Consider the following 17,020-nt stretch of genomic DNA (forward strand, 5'->3'; position numbering starts at 1 on the left):
TGTTTACAGTGCCTTTTCCATTGCGCATTGATTACCAACATAAGGAAATACTATACTTTTGCTCAGTACGGAGAAAAAAAACGTCTTTTGCATTCAGTGTCAAATGTTTCCTTGAGTGGAAGCTTGGAATTAACTTTAAGCACCATTTCGGTAGCTTTTAAAATGCAATTTTTCCCTCTACTTGTGCTGTAATGTCCCAGAGCAGATGTCACCTGGGAAATGGACCCCTGGGCCAGGGACCCCTCTAGTGCTACTCTGCTCCAGGAAAAGCTAGACAGATACGCTTAGTCTGTGTGCGTGTGTGTAGGCCCACGGGGTGGGAGGTCCAGCCCAGAAGGGTTTCAGATCAGTCCAACAAAGCCATCTGCCCACGATGTGGAGGCACCATCATCTCCATACGTGCCAGCAACAATAAAAAAAAACATCTATATTGTCAAATCTGCCCAGAAACTAAAAACACAGATCAAATCTGGAAAGCGAGAAGGAAAATGTGAAGCACCAAACAGACCAAAACCCTATTAAAAAAATAATCAGAACACAAAATGGTTTGGAAAGAAGAAGAGAGACATGAACGTGTCACATAAAAATGATAACTGTAAAGTTTCAGCTGAGCTTGACCCCAAATTCATGTCTGGGTATTAACTTACCTGCCAGACTTAGGTAACTAGAGACAATAAGAGTACAGAGACAGTACAACAAGTCTAATAGTAATAACAAACCTGTCACACCCTGATCTGTTTCACCTGTCTTTGTGCTTGTCTCCACCCCCCTCCAAGTGCTGCCCATCTTCCCCTGTGTATTTATACCAGTGTTCTCTGTCTGTTGCCAGTTTGTTTTGTTTCGTGAAATCTATCAGCGTTTGTTCCCCTGCTCCTGTCTGTTCTTGCTCCTGTTCTCTAGTCCCTTCCTGGGTTTTGATCATTCTGCCTGCCCTGACCCTGAGACTGCCTGCTGTTCTGTACCTTGCCCCACCTCACTGGATTATTGACCCTTTCTGCCTGCCCTGACCCTGAGACTGCCTGCTGTTCTGTACCTTGCCCCACCTCTCTGGATTAGTGACCCCTGCCTGCCTTTGACCTGTCTTTTGCCTGCCTCTGTACTAGAAATAAATGGTTATTTCTTCGGCACTGTCTGCATCTGGGTCATACCTGAAACCTGATGACACAATCCTAGTATCAAGGCCCACTAGATTAGAGCATTGGATTCTGTTGTGAGATTCGGTTAGCCATGAATAGTTTGCTAAAAATGAGGGGTCACATTTCATCCAGAAACTGGAAACATGCAAACCTTTCTACTACATCATTTCATTTAGAAATGGAAACCTCTGGAGTTGAAACTTGGGTTTTGGGTTAGTTTCCGTGGTGTGTGTGTGTGTACGTGCATGTCTGTTTGCACGTGTGTGTCTGTGTGACTGTGCATGCATGTGCGTGTGTGAGCGCACATATACATCTATATGCATGTGTGTGTGTGAGCACACGTATACATCTATATGCGTGTGTGTGTGTGTAGGTGTGTGTTTACGAGGCTGAGAGGACCAGTCAGTATGGGGGCCACATTACTTCAGTTAAAAAGGTAGAGAGAGCCCCTCACACATGGTGACCCACGTCACTCACCCCGGGGCTCTACATATTTGGCCTCCATTGGTAAACACTGTGTCCTCCTGCCACATTTCTGATGAATCTGAATCGACATGTCCAAAATAAGAATAGAGAGAAAGAAACAGACAACGAGGAAATGAAGAGCAGGTAAGAGAAGGGATGGAAATGTGATTTTACAGCAAAATAAAAAGATTGAAAGGATGAGAGACGGGAGACATAAAAACAAAAACATCCACGGTCAGTTACACGCTTTCAAATGTTTAAACTGGACCAGCAATGGCTGCCAGAGGTCACTCACGTAAGGAGAACGCTAACGATCAGCAACAACGCTAACGATCAGCAACAACTCACAACTCATATGCGTTTGACCATCAGTGATCAAACACATGCACACAAACGTCATTGTCACGGATCCCTCTGGAACTGTGTCATTACGCACACCTGGTCCCCATTTCCCTGATTGCAATTGTATAAATGTGCCCTCTGTTTTCCATTGGGCGGTCGATTATTGTTCCCATGTCCTTTGGTCGTGTGAGTACCTGTGCGTTGTCTCAGCCTGTGCTGCATGTTTTGGGCATTACTGATCTCGTCCGGTGTCATTCTACGAGGTTTACCCTCGCTCTTTTATTTGGCTACACCCCAGTGTTTTGCATACGTGTTTGTTTTGGGTGTATTAAAAACCCAGATGTATTCCTGTGCCCGTCTCCGTCCTTTATACCCCCGCTACAGTCATGTTTGACACACTTCATTGGTGGAACATTTGATCAGTCGGTCTCTGTGGCATTTAAACAGCTGTGAAGAGTTGGATTTGTTTGCTGTGTGTGTGTGTGAGCCTGTGAGCAGTGTGTCCGTGGAGTGTGTGAGGCCTGCTGGGTGTGTTCGCCTGCAGCGTCCATGGGGCAGAGAGCTGAGCTGCTGCCAATCCCACAGCTAAGAGATCCAGGCCAGGGAAAGGAGCATGTTGATGTTGGTCCTCACTGGCTGGACCCCATTCACTGGTGTTGGTGAAAAAGACTGGTCTGATATGTGATAGACATGGCTCTTAACACATTATGACCATAGATGTTCCTTAATACAGCATTTTAGCTCTATTATTTGTTCAGTCAGTCAGTCAGTCAGTCGTGGGAGACCACATGTCCCTGAGATGAGGGAGGTGTCTCAGCGCCTCTGATGCCTTTCCCCTGACCCCCTCTAAACATCTGTACAGGGCCTCCAGCACCTTCTCCATCCCTTAGGAACAGTACTGGTGTTATAATAGGACATTCTTCCGATAAGCTGCTTGAACAATCTTCAGCCACATCTCCTAGGCTGAAGAGAGAAGGGAACTGGTGGGGGTTTACAGCTCACACCCTGTTGTAAATCAAGGACCTATCTCTCCAAATTCACCCAGGGAATGAGCCTTTGTCTTAAGATTTTTCCCTTTTTCCCAATGAAACAAACACCTTCAAAAGCAACTATTGGAACAATATTTCTAACATAGAACGTGGTGAATGGGCAGAGTTGACCTAAAAGAAAATTAATGTCATATTGTGTGTTTGTGTTATTAAGTGTTATAAAGGAAATACTGTACCTTGAAAAGTATACCCACTATGTGCGGAATGTCCATCGAATGCATTGTGCATAAAAAGTTAGAAAGTGTTTTAGTGAAGAGGGACAATTTTAGGAGCCATAAGAGACAATACTTTTATAAAACGTTGTACAAGTAACAAGTTACGCCCCTGAGTGAGGTCAGAGAGCATGCCAGCCTGACAGAACCACCCATTTTGAATAAAATGTATAAAATTATGGGTTAAGAATTAAAATATCAGACCATAGAGATGTTTAAAGTAGTTTGAACACTGAATCTCAACACGAGGTAGAGATGATAAAGTCACCTCGTGGACAATCACTGGTACGGCTGATTAGCTGTCCTAAGTGAAGTATATAGAAAAGCAAATTTAATTGGGACTCTGTTCAAATCATCGTATTATGCTACTTTCATCAGAATAAACTCTGTAGTTCTGTTCAGGACTACACGACAAGTCACCGGACGACTGCAGAGGAGAACGACAGAATACAGGTGGGGACCCCTTTTGGGCAATCAGAGCTTTACAAGCGTGCCCTCAAAGGCCCAACCAACCCCCTTTCCAAGAAGGTCCGGTTAGGAGAGATACATGGCAAACCAAGGCATTTCCACGTTAATACATTCGTGATTCTTACTCCAAGCGGGCTAGGGTTCATGTGCAATGTATAAGTGTGAGTAGTTTCTAAATGTACTAACATTGCCTCTGTCCCTCTTTCTCTTTCGCCTTCTACATGTCATTTTGTAACAAGTAGCCATATTGTTGTCAGTCCACTAAGGACCTGTTTCTAATGTTTTAAGTGTGTATGTTTATCCTGTGTAACCATTTAGTTAGCTAGTAACTAAATAACTATAACAATGTGTAGTCCTGAATCATAACTAAGGCTCATGTTTTTGCAGATGCAAGGTTACGACTGTTCAGAATGATGACATGATACGAGGTTACGATTAATAAGTTGACTGTTTATAGATGTCATAGAGATTCATTTGGGAGATGTTAACTCTTTAAAGAACCACTCTCGTGGTGCCCCAAATCCTAATGAGTTAATTGTTACATTATTAATTTAGTCCGGTAACAATTAAATATAGTTAGTGGATCAGATTAATGACAGTAAAGTCACGACAATGGTATAGTCTTCGTTAACAGAAAGGTAATGTTTTGAGCCAGCCTATGTAGTTCCTCCTTAGAGACTGTGTAGAGAGAGAGAGAGAGAGAGAGAGAGAGAGAGAGAGAACAAGAGACCAGCGGATTGAAGGAAGCGCGAGAGAGAAGGAAAGAAAACAGCACCGGGCTGAATCAGCAATACCGCTGACCCCACAACCCAGCAGAAAACACAACCCAGGGAGTGTGTGCCGAGAGTGGGACCGCAGCAACAACCCAGCCCCAGCAGGAGCTGCTCTCTACACTTGACCCACAATATGGCCAGAGCCCCAGAGAGACACCAACTTCTGACAGACTACCGACCCGTGTCCTCAACAAACGCAGGGAGCCAGCCACTCACCCAAAATATATCCGCCCCCTGCACGCCACCGCTCGCCCCATTCAAGACTCTCCCTGCTGCTCGTTAGCCGTAACCTCAACGGCTAAATTGTCACTAAGCAGTGTGTGTGTGTGTGTGTGTGTGTGTGTGTGTGTGTGTGTGTACAGTGAGAATGCAATGGGAGGTGAAACAAATTGTGCCAGTTATGTGCTGTTCAATGCTCAATGCAAACTTTTTTTGTCAATGTTAATAGGATATTGAATGCATTCTAAAATGTCACTCAGACTTCTAAGTGCTTTTACCCGGCAAAAAGCCAAGGCCCAAACTGTGGGTTACATAAAACATCTGGGACAGTTTCCATACCTACAATGCCATTGATACTAGACTTAATTTAATATGCATCTGTGATTGAAGTGGACAGATAGAGTGGACAGATACAGGCATAGAGTGGACAGCTATGTACAGTACCGTTATACGGTGCAGTATCCACTTCTGGATCCTGTGACAGCAACACAGCTATACATGTTATGGTAGCCAGGTACCTACTGTATTACTGTTAGAGTAATTAAAGTCTCATTAAGAATACGTGCTGGCATTGTTGAAATGCTGTAAGGCTTATGAGTGTGTGTAACCCTGTCAGTTACACACACACACACACACACACACACGGCTATGACTGTAACCCTATACTAACAAGCTCTCACAGATCATGAGACACAGATACCTCCCATAGTGATGTAATCCTATGGGTGTGTGTGTGTGTGGACGTGTTTAACTATTCTTGTGGGGACCGGAAGTCCCCACAAGAATAGTAAACAAACAACAATTTGACTGGGGACATTTTGTTAGTCCCCACGAGGTCAAGTGTTACTTCTAGGGGGTCTACGGTTAAGGTTAGAATAAGTGTAAGGGTTAGAATTACGTTAAGGGTAAGGGGCTGGGGTTAGTTTTAGGGTTAGGAGATAAGGTTAAGGTTAGGTTTTTGGGTTAAGGTTAGGGTATGGTAAGAGTACAGGTTAGAGTTAGGGAAAAACTGGATTTTGAATGGAACTGAACTGTGTTTTCAAAAGGTTAGCTGTACAAGACTGAGTGTGTGTGCGCGCGTGTGTGTGAGTTCCAGTGCATAGTTAAGGATGAAGCATTGTAGTCTGCTCTCAAAGATTTCTATAAGGACAAATGACATGAACAATAACATGTAATTTAACACATTCAAGACCTAGAATACAATGTGTTGCACCACACAGACCGATTTCCAATCTGCTGAGACTCCACACAAATGGAATATGAAAAACGTCTGTGGATCCCAGTGGAGATTATTTTCAAAGCAGCTTTAAAAAAAACTGCTTATTCCAACTTTGTCCAGCTGCTGGGTAATGAAACTAGGATTCAGCTCTTTTCAAATGGCCTTCAGACTAACTGAAACACAAAGTCACAAATAACAAAAGATCAAAACTCTCAGATGGTCATTAGTAATGGTCTTATTTCACCACATCGCTGTAAGCCAATGGTCTAGAATAATGAGGACAATGCAGTGAAGGCAATAACTTTCCTCTGCAAAGAAATCATCTGTTTGGACTGGAGATATTATTCATTTGGGAGAGAGAGGGGGAGTTTGTGACACAGCAAATATCTCTGGTCTTCACTCTTTCCAAAACAGAGAACACTGTGGAATACCCTTGTGTCATAAGGGAAATCAACTACTTTGTCTCCTTCCAAAACATAACTTCTGTCAATAGACTGGAAAGATAGCAGTGTGCGGTTGAGCACATGCTGGCCATCCAGCTTCTCTGTCATCCCTCTTAAGAATAATGTGTGCGTGCGTGTGTGCGTGTGCGTGTGTGTGTATAATTTATACCTCTCTCTTTAGGCTGGATGTGTCAATTTGTAGTTCATACATGCATCATTTATGAGCAGAATTACTGTCTTCCCTCAAATAGACACAAAATCCATAGTTTGAAAGCAACTGTTTTGTGCAGCGCCATTTTCCCTACATATTCCCCCACCTGCCCCAGCCCCCTAGGAATTGGAGTTCAACCAATGAACTTCAGCCCCTCGACATTTGAGTGACAGATAGCAAGAGGTACATCACACACACACGGTAGAGAGAGAGAGATACAAATGACACTAGATGGCTTAACGAACTGGAGATGGAGGCAAGGGTCAAACTGTACTCGCACACAGCAGCAAACGCATTAGACTCAATATCAATAAAAATGTCTATTTTCATTAATTGTGTTTGTTTATCTTGAAACTAAAAGTTAAAACTAACTCAAAGCAGGTTTCACATGAAATGCAAAAGAATGACATTGCACTAAGGAAGCCGGGATATGCTGTACGGACACGCCTGATGTCCAAATTGATGACTTATGTCACACAGTGGAGAGTCGAGTGGAGAAGAATGCAGCTAGCTAGTTTATGCTTGTGGCTAAAAACTTAAAATCGAGAATTTGAAGACTGTCTGCCGAAGTTGGGACTGGAGTGTTTAGAATCATTCAGTTTTGATCAGAGTAATTGTTATGTATATATACAGTGCCTTGCGAAAGTATTCGGCCCCCTTGAACTTTGCGACCTTTTGCCACATTTCAGGCTTCAAACATAAAGATATAAAACTGTATTTTTTTGTGAGGAATCAACAACAAGTGGGACACAATCATGAAGTGGAAAGACATTTATTGGATATATCAAAAACTGAAAAATTGGGCGTGCAAAATTATTCAGCCCCTTTACTTTCAGTGCAGCAAACTCTCCAGAAGTTCAGTGAGGATCTCTGAATGATCCAATGTTGACCTAAATGACTAATGATGATAAATACAATCCACCTGTGTGTAATCAAGTCTCCGTATAAATGCACCTGCACTGTGATAGTCTCAGAGGTCCGTTAAAAGCGCAGAGAGCATCATGAAGAACAAGGAACACACCAGGCAGGTCCGAGATACTGTTGTGAAGAAGTTTAAAGCCAGATTTGGATACAAAAAGACTTCCCAAGCTTTAAACATCCCAAGGAGCACTGTGCAAGCGATAATATTGAAATGGGAGTATCAGACCACTGCAAATCTACCAAGACCTGGCCGTCCCTCTAAACTTTCAGCTCATACAAGGAGAAGACTGATCAGAGACGCAGCCAAGAGGCCCATGATCACTCTGGATGAACTGCAGAGATCTACAGCTGAGGTGGGAGACTCTGTCCATAGGACAACAATCAGTCGTATATTGCACAAATCTGGCCTTTATGGAAGAGTGGCAAGAAGAAAGCCATTTCTTAAAGATATCCATAAAAGGTGTCGTTTCAAGTTTGCCACAAGCCACCTGGGAGACACAAACATGTGGAAGATGGTGCTCTGGTCAGATGAAACCAAAATTGAACTTTTTGGCAACAATGCAAAACATTATGTTTGGCATAAAAGCAACACAGCTCATCACCCTGAACACACCATCCCCACTGTCAAACATGGTGGTGGCAGCATCATGGTTTGGTCCTGCTTTTTTTCAGCAGGGACAGGGAAGATGGTTAAAATTGATGGGAAGATGGAGCCAAATACAGGACCATTCTGGAAGAAAACCTGATGGAGTCTGCAAAAGACCTGAGACTGGGACGGAGATTTGTCTTCCAACAAGACAATGATCCAAAACATAAAGCAAAATCTACAATGGAATGGTTCAAAAATAAACATATCCAGGTGTTAAAATGGCCAAGTCAAAGTCCAGACCTGAATCCAATCGAGTATTTGTGGAAAGAACTGAAAACTGCTGTTCACAAATGCTCTCCATCCAACCTCACTGAACTTGAGCTGTTTTGCAAGGAGGAATGGGAAAAAATTTCAGTCTCTCGATGTGCAAAACTGATAGACATACCCCAAGCGACTTACAGCTGTAATCACAGCAAAACGTGGCGCTACAAAGTATTAATTTAAGGGGGCTGAATCATTTTGTACGCCCAATTTCAGTTTTTGATTTGTAAAAAAGTTTGAAATATCCAATAAATGTCATTCCACTGAATGATTGTGTCTCACTTGTTGTTGATTCTTCACAAAAAAATACAGTTTTATATCTTTATGTTTGAAGCCTGAAATGTGGCAAAAGGTCGCAAAGTTCAAGGGGGCCGAATACTTTCGCAAGGCACTGTATCTTAAGAATATCATGGAATATAATTGAACATTTTCGTTTCTCTTAAAATAAAAGCCTTAGCGTAACAACAGTTTTAGTAAATAATACTGACGAGTAGAAACCAAAAAATAAAGTGTATATTTCAGGGTGTGCGTGTGCAGGACAGAGGAATAGCAATGCTTACACTACTGTTCTAAATTCAATCACCTTCATCCTCATCATTCAGTTCATTGACATTCAATTTTAAAGTCGTGCACAGTTATCAGTTTCTATTTGGTTTATGTCGCCCATTCATTGTCAGTTATAGACACATTAGCGCCTTGGGACCCAAAAGCATAATCAGTGCTCTAACTCCCCCTTGCGCTGGTCTGGAGCAATGAAGCAGTGACGCAAGGTACTGTACTAAACCACAAATTACCTCTAAATCCCGCAGCATAATCTCAACACTTTTAGTTGAGAAACCACTGTAGTTACAGTGGGGCAAAAAAAGTATTTAGTCAGCCACCAATTGTGCAATTTCTCCCACTTAAAAAGATGAGAGCCCTGTAATTTTCATCATAGGTACACTTCAACTATGACAGACAAAATGAGAGAGAAAAAAATCCAGAAAATCATATTGTAGGATTTTTACTGAATTTATTTGCAAATTATGGTGGAAAATAAGTACTTGGTCAATAACAAAAGTTTATCTCAATACTTTGTTATATACCCTTTTTGGCAATGACAGAGGTCCAACGTTTTCTGTAACTCTTCACAAGGTTTTCACACACTGTTGCTGGTATTTTGGCCCATTCCTCCATGCAGATCTCCTCTAGAGCAGTGATGTTTTGGGGCTGTTGCTGGGCAACACGGACTTTCAACTCCCTCCAAAGATTTTCTATGGGGTTGAGATCTGGAGACTGGCCACTCCAGGACCTTGAAATGTTTCTTACGAAGCCACTCCTTCGTTGCCCGGGCAGTGTGTTTGGGATCATTGTAATGCTGAAAGACCCAGCCACATTTAATCTTCAATGCCCTTGCTAATGGAAGGAGGTTTTCACTCAAAATCTCACGATACATGGCCCCATTCATTCTTTCCTGTACACGTATCAGTCGTCCTGGTCCCTTTGCAGAAAAACAGCCCCAAAGCATGATGTTTCTCCACCCCCATGCTTCACAGTAGGTATGGTGTTCTTTGGATGCAACTCAGCATTCTTTGTCCTCCAAACACGACGAGTTGAGTTTACCAAAAAGTTATATTTTGGTTTCATCTGACCATATGACATTCTCCCAATCTTCTTCTGGATCATCCAAATGCTCTCTAGCTCTCTAGGATTTGAGTACCTGGCGGCGTAATGTGTTACTGATGGTAGGCTTTGTTACTTTGGTCCCAGCTTTCACCCTAAGACGTTTTGTGCAACTGTCTAAAAAGTTAAGGGACCTAAAGGGGAAAAGATAACAGGGAAAGTAACCGTTTTGTGCAACTGTTGGCTGTAGGGTTCTGGAATAATACACCCCTGTTTCAGTGAGTGAACCAGCGCCAACCAAAATCAATAGCAGCAGCATATGGGGGAGGAAAAAGAGCCAATAGTAGGCAGGCCGCTGGCACTGCCCATCAATAAACCAACCAATGCCAGTGCCTGTACTGACGGTCGTTCTGTTTGCCAGTTTTAAAAATAACCAATTACAACAGAACGGAGCAGCATCAAATAAGATAAATATGCAGTAGAGCTCTGGGAGATGGAAAATAGCTCAGTTAAAATTCGAGACGGCGGGGGGAATTTGGAACGGTGACGGAAGAATCCTTCATCAGCTGGACAAACAGGCGCTTTGCCTCCCTCCCCGATCTCCCCCTCTCCTGTACACAGAGACAGGAGAAGCATTCCCGCTGCATGAACCGGCTGGCAGACCCCCCCATTCCATAAAACCTCCGGAGTGAGAACATTCCCGGTCCGCGACATCGGAAAATTTATAACCCATAACCCTTCCTCCATCCCTCCCTCCCTCCCCCTCCACCCGCTTCCTCCTGAGTCACGTTTCTTTCTACTGCAGCCCGTTGAATATTGGCAAAGCCTCCAACAGCCAGAGCATCTTCCCAAATGGCGCCTTCCAGGCCTGCAGCCATTGACGCTGTGGTGGATGACATTGCCAATCACATTGCATGACAATAGCAAACAGGACACTCCGCTGAGGAGAGTGTCGAGTTTCTCTCAGGCCTTACGTTACAACAGGAGGAAAAGTCTCTCTTCCCAAAGAAAGGACATCCTGCAAAAGGAATCAGAGCCACAGACCTGCAGAAACTGACAAGCTCTCCGATATCTTTCAGCCATATGCTGCTACACTTTCCATTAATTAGCCCCTTCTGCAGAGATCATTACTTTTCTGGTGCGCGAATGACAGTTTGTGTGGATTGAAATGTGCCTCCTTTTTGTGCTGAAATGTATCAGATTTGATATTTGACTCTGCCAACTGTGTGCAGTGATCAATTACAGCGTGTTTCTGCAAAATGCTATTTTGTGTTAGCAACAGAGGTCAAGATTGGATCAGACCGCATGAGAAAATTGCATTGGTCTTTCCACAAAGTTCAAATGGGATCTTGTTTTTTTTCTGGGAAAATAACCTAAAAGTAGTATGGTTGAGATGGGAAACAGGTCAAAACGCATTGTATAGCATCATTAAATACTGTATGTGAGACTGATTTATGGCGCATTATATACCTTCTCTTTACAGATAAATATGGATTGAATTTGAGTAGATGTATGTATGGGGGCAACACTGGGTAGGCTGCTACAACAATGTCCACTGTGAAACATCTGTAGAACCACTTGTAACGGTATCCCATTCTGATTCCTCATACATTACAGATGAGATAATTTAGAACATTTATATGACACTATGACAGACCTGGACTGGGACAAAGATTTTATGACAAATAACCAGACATTTCACGCACAATCCAGATTTTAGTATTATATTCAGATCCCCCATTTTCTTCCTCCTGAAGAAGAACAATGCTGTACTGGGCCAAGACTTTGTCTGGCTCTTGGAGATCAAGCTGACTGTTGGAATTCCGAGCCGACTAGGTGAAAAATATGCCGATGTTCCCTTTAGCAAGGCACTAATTGCTCCTGTAAGTCACTCTGGATAAGAGTGCCTGCTAAATGCTTAAAATGTCAGCATAAGGCATGCACACCCTTATTGTTTTTTATAACAATATTTGTATTGGCATTTTCCATTTCAGCGTTGCTAGTTTTGACCTTTTAAATGAACTTTCATGTGTATCAATGGGGGGGTAAAAGGATGGCATGCCTTTGAACAGATCTTCAAGAGTTACTTTACTACAGTAGACCTACTGTATGAGGTGATGAATGTGTGTGATGGATGAACCCAACCCCACTAACACATACGTGGTCTTCTGTGGATTACATTGCAGGAATATCTCCTAGAAGCTGAGGTGCTGTGACCTAAATCAAAGGGATTGCTGAAAGGTCAGGTCAATAAGATTGACCATGGTCAGTGTATGGTCAAAGTCAAGTTAACAAAGTGTGGCATCTGTTGACAAAAACACAGTCGTATCCAGTCGGCAACCATGGAGTTGTCGACGTGACGTCATGTGAATGTGCCATATTTTTCTCTTTATGCTGCTTCCAACATGACAACAACATATAAAAATACAGCCTGAAGGCAGAGCAAAGCTCCCAGAAAATGTGAATTCGCTTAGTAATGAAATGACACACAGGTTTGGCTTAAACAACTGGCTGGAGAACCTGCCAACTGGTCATCTAATTTAAATTGCATTTATGATAATAATGTTGATTTAATCTGATTATAGGCAATTGTGCAGTATCACTAGCCCATAGTTAATTTAAGGACAGTTTATAAAGAATGGCCTGTCTCTAAACTGGTATGTTTATACATTTTTATTTATTTAACTAGGCAAGTCAAAATTCTTATTTTCAATGACGGTCTAGGGGCAGAACGACAGATTTGTACCTTGTCAGCTCGGGGATATGAACTTGCAACCTTTCGTTTACTAGTCCAACGCTCTAACCACTAGGCTACCCTGCCACCCCATACTTAAGTGTCATTATTGTTGTGTTATGAAAAACATTTGTGTGTGTGTGTGTGTGTGCTTGTAAGGTTAGGTTAAGAGTTAGGGTTAGAGGATAATGTTTGGGATTAAGGTTAGGGTTAAAGGTTATGAAAATAGGAATGGAAATAAATGTTATGTCCCCACAAGGCTAGTAAGTAAGATAAGAGTAAGAGAAGAAAAACAATAAATAAAAGTAAGATAAGAAAAACAGATCATTTAAGAGCAGTAGTAAATAACAATAGCGGGGCTGTATACAAGGGGTACCGGTACAGAGTCAATGTGTCACTGTGAGGGGGCACCGGTACTGGAGATAATTATGTACATGCAGGTAGTCTTGTCAAAGTGGCTATGCATAGATAATAACAGAGTAGCAGCAGCGTAGCGGGGGAGGGGGAGGTGCAAACAGTCTGGCTAGCCATTTGATTAGCTGTCTTATGGCTTGGGGGAGTAGAAGCTTTTTAGAAGCCTCTTGGACCTAAACCTGGCGCTCCGGTACTGCTTGTCGTGCGGTAGCAGAGAGAACAGTCTATGACTAGGGTGGCTGGAGTCTGACGATTTTCAGGGCCTTCCTCTGACACCGCCTGGTATAGAGGTCCTTGTTGGCAGGAAGCTTGGCCCCAGTGATGTACTGGGCCGTTCGCACAACCCTCTGTAGTGCCTTGCGGTCAGAGGCCGTTGCCATACCAGGCAGTGATGCAACCAGTCAGGATGCTCTCGATGGTGCAACTGTGAAATCTTTTGAGGATCTGAGGACCCATACCAAATATTTTCAGTCTCCTGAGGGGGAATAGGTTTTGTCTTGGTGTGCTTGGACCATGTTAGTTTTTGTTGTTGATATGGACACCAAGGAACTTGAAGCTCTCAACCTGCTCCACTACGGCTCAGTCGATGAGAATGAGGGCGTGTTCGGTCCTCTTTTTCCTGTCGTCCACAATCATCTCCTTTGTCTTGATCAGGTTGAGGGAGAGGTTGGAACTTTGAACATTAAAAGGGTAAAACACAATTTACCCTTTTGTAGTTAATAAATCCAATGTGAAATGTGATAACTAGACCTTAACATTGAAAAATTGAATCCATTATTTTCCAGCTAATTAAAAGTATCCCTCTCCATCTTCTGAATCAAACATGTAATGTCAGTACAGTAGCCTATGCTTCGGAGGGGGGTGGGGCAAGTAGCCTAAACACAGGCAGACACTGGAATACGTTTCTGAGTAACAGAGGTCTTTGCATAGGCACTTTGTTGCATTGTGTTGTGGGACTAGATAAAAATGACTGGAACGTTAAACAATGTTATTAACCAGTTCATGATTTTAAAATAACGGAACAGTATGGATCACTTTCGTACCAGGTTCCATTTCTGTTCCTTGAAAAAGGAGAACACCATTTTGGGTTCTGTTCCCTGAACCGGTTCTAACCCCCGCTATTGACCAATAAACATTCACGTGGGCGTGGTCTGGCACAAATGCATATAAAAATAATTTAAGGATATTCGTATTGTAACAAAATTTGGTACACACGTTGCAAACACTCAAGACTTAACATACGCAAGAACATTCATATGCTAAATGACTGACTAAAATATCAACCACAGGATGGTTCTATAAACGCCACATGTTTATATCTCTTTATCTGTTAGACTCAGAGTGATGCACTTTTACACATGCTCAGGGATGTGAGTTAAGTTAACCCACATGATATCGCAGACACCACCTGCTCGATTTTGACCAAACTTGGGTGAATGATGAGTCTTGCCATAGAGATCCATCATTTACACGGATTGCCCCAAGGGCGCTGCATCATTCGTGTGGGACGACATGTTTATTGTTGCCTTGTCTGACAACAGTTTAATCCAGGGGTGGGCAACTCCAGTCCTTGAGGGCCTGATTGGTGTCACAGTTTTGCCCCAGCCTCAGCTAACACACCCAACTCCAATAATCACCTACTCATGATCTTCAGTTTAGAATGCAATTTGATTAAATCAGCTGTGTTTGCTATGGGATGGAGAAAAAAAGTGACACCTATCAGGCCCTCGAGGACAGGAGTTGCCCACCCCCTGGTTTAAATCCGTGACTTGGCTTAACCTTGAAACCATTAAACCCTTGGACATTGGCTGTACTAAATTCGACTTCTTTGTTTGGGGAAAAAGTGTGTATCCAGAGCTGAAGCCTGAAGTGCCAGAGCTGGAAAAACAGTGACTAAAGTTAACCACGTGGGTTGTAGACTCTGTGGCCATAGACATCCATGGAGCATCAGGTTCAGTAGAGCACATGGCCCAAACAACCAATCCCTCAGCATGGATTTTATTAATCATCATGAAACGGATAGTTTGGGAAAGTAACTCAAAAACTATGTACTGTAGCTAGGGATATCCAACACTACAGTTGTATTGAGATTGAAAATGCATCGAGTCCTGCTACTGTAGCTTGAATCTGGCTCATTTGGTGTAACAGCTGTTTATATACAGTAAATTATGTTGCATTTGAAATGTCATGCTCCTGATATATAGATGAATTCCTCAGATTGGCAACATGGGTTTTTAGCCCGGCTCGGAGAGAAAGGAGAAAGAGAGGCAGAGACTGCAGACGATGTTGTGCCAATAAGGTTGGGAGTTGGAATGCGAATGGGGCTTTTTTTTCCCCATTCACCCTGGGGGAAACAAAGCTGGATTCAACAAACCAGCAGCGAACCCTCTCCGTAAAAAAAAAACAAATGCTTGGTGTTAAGATGTTTCTGCTCGCTTGCAGTGTTTCCTGAATCCCAGGTCATACGTGGTGTCATGTGTTAAATCACACACACACACACACACACACACACACACACACACACACACACACACACACACACACACACAGCTGGCCACCGGCTTAAAACATATCTACTGGGGTATAGCAGCACAACACTGGCTCCCCTCCTTTCTAAACACTCTGCCAACATCTGCTCTGGCATCACTGCAACACACACACACACAAACACACCCATACTCACGCACGCACACAAGAGATAGAAACTCTATATTTTCTTTCATTCTCAGTCTTGCTCTAAATCGTATTCTCATGCCCTTCCACAGTCAAAATGATTCAGCCAAAAAAATAGCGTCATTAAAAATGCACACACAATACAGTTGGCGGAAGTAGCCGACATGTGCCAACACAGGGCATTTCATAAAGCACTGTATTTAACTCTGCAACTTCTCCCTACTTGACGCTTTATGGTCCCACTTCTTTCCTCAAGAAAGGAAGAGGAATTTATTCACTCTGCCAGCTCCAGTTAGTACTGTGGAGGGAGGAAACTTTGTCTGGGGTGTTGTGAACTGATTGTGTTTAGGGAACTGAAGGGTTCTCTTGGACCTAAACATCACATTTTCCATATATTTTCTCGTGTTCCAACACACCTGCTACTAATGTGTACTTAAAATAAAGAGGTAGAGAAAATCTGAATCCAAGCAAATATAAAAATGCCTATATTTAGAATTGATATATAGAATGATGCTGAACTAACCTGGGAGATAGTTTTCAGTTTTCAGTAAATCAATGCATTGTTGAAGGTTTGCTAAGCATTGTCATGTTTACGCCACATCAAGTGTGAAGTTAGTGTGCTTAAATTCTATTTGATTATTGAATTGACTAAACAGTGATGCAGTCTTTAGTTCTACTTTAGTTCTCCCCTGAAGCCTGTGTGTGCAGCATTCCTGTGAGCCAGTCTTTGTCATCCTCCCCCAGAGAGGGAGAGAAAGAGTACAGTACAGGCTCAGTGAGCACAGCCTTGCCATTGAGAAGGATAGACACAGGAAAACCTGACTCCCTGTAGAGGAAAGGCTGTGCAACGACTGCAAAACAGCAGAATCTGAGAGCTGCATTTCCTGACAAAATGTCCAAAACATAAATCAATTAGAGAGTGTCATTTCCCCAAATGTGAAACCCTTATTCAAGGTTTCAAAGACCTCTCTGATGAGGATAGGCTACCCTGTTGGGGGAGGACGCAGAAATCTGTGGGTTGGCAGCGCACTACATTGCTGCCTGCCATAAGATGAGGGACAGCACCTGACAGGCCAACCAACCTGAACATGTCCTCTATGCTTATTGTTATTGGTGAATGTATGGTTATTTTGACCCTCGGTTATTGTTGTTACTGTTGTCCCGTTGACAATTTTGATTCTTATTATTTTAATATTGTACATATCCAAAGTAAGCTTTGGAAATATGTA

General features: G+C 42.8%; 1 protein-coding gene across 1 annotated transcript in view; it reads right to left on the reverse strand.

Moving 5' to 3' along the window:
- Positions 1 to 17,020, reverse strand: part of me1 (malic enzyme 1, NADP(+)-dependent, cytosolic) — a 126,632-nt gene that overhangs the window by 48,155 nt on the left and 61,457 nt on the right. The gene's annotated exons all lie outside the window — the stretch shown is intronic.

The sequence above is a fragment of the Oncorhynchus keta genome, chromosome 34 (assembly GCF_023373465.1).
Source record: "Oncorhynchus keta strain PuntledgeMale-10-30-2019 chromosome 34, Oket_V2, whole genome shotgun sequence".
Lineage (NCBI taxonomy): Eukaryota > Metazoa > Chordata > Actinopteri > Salmoniformes > Salmonidae > Oncorhynchus > Oncorhynchus keta.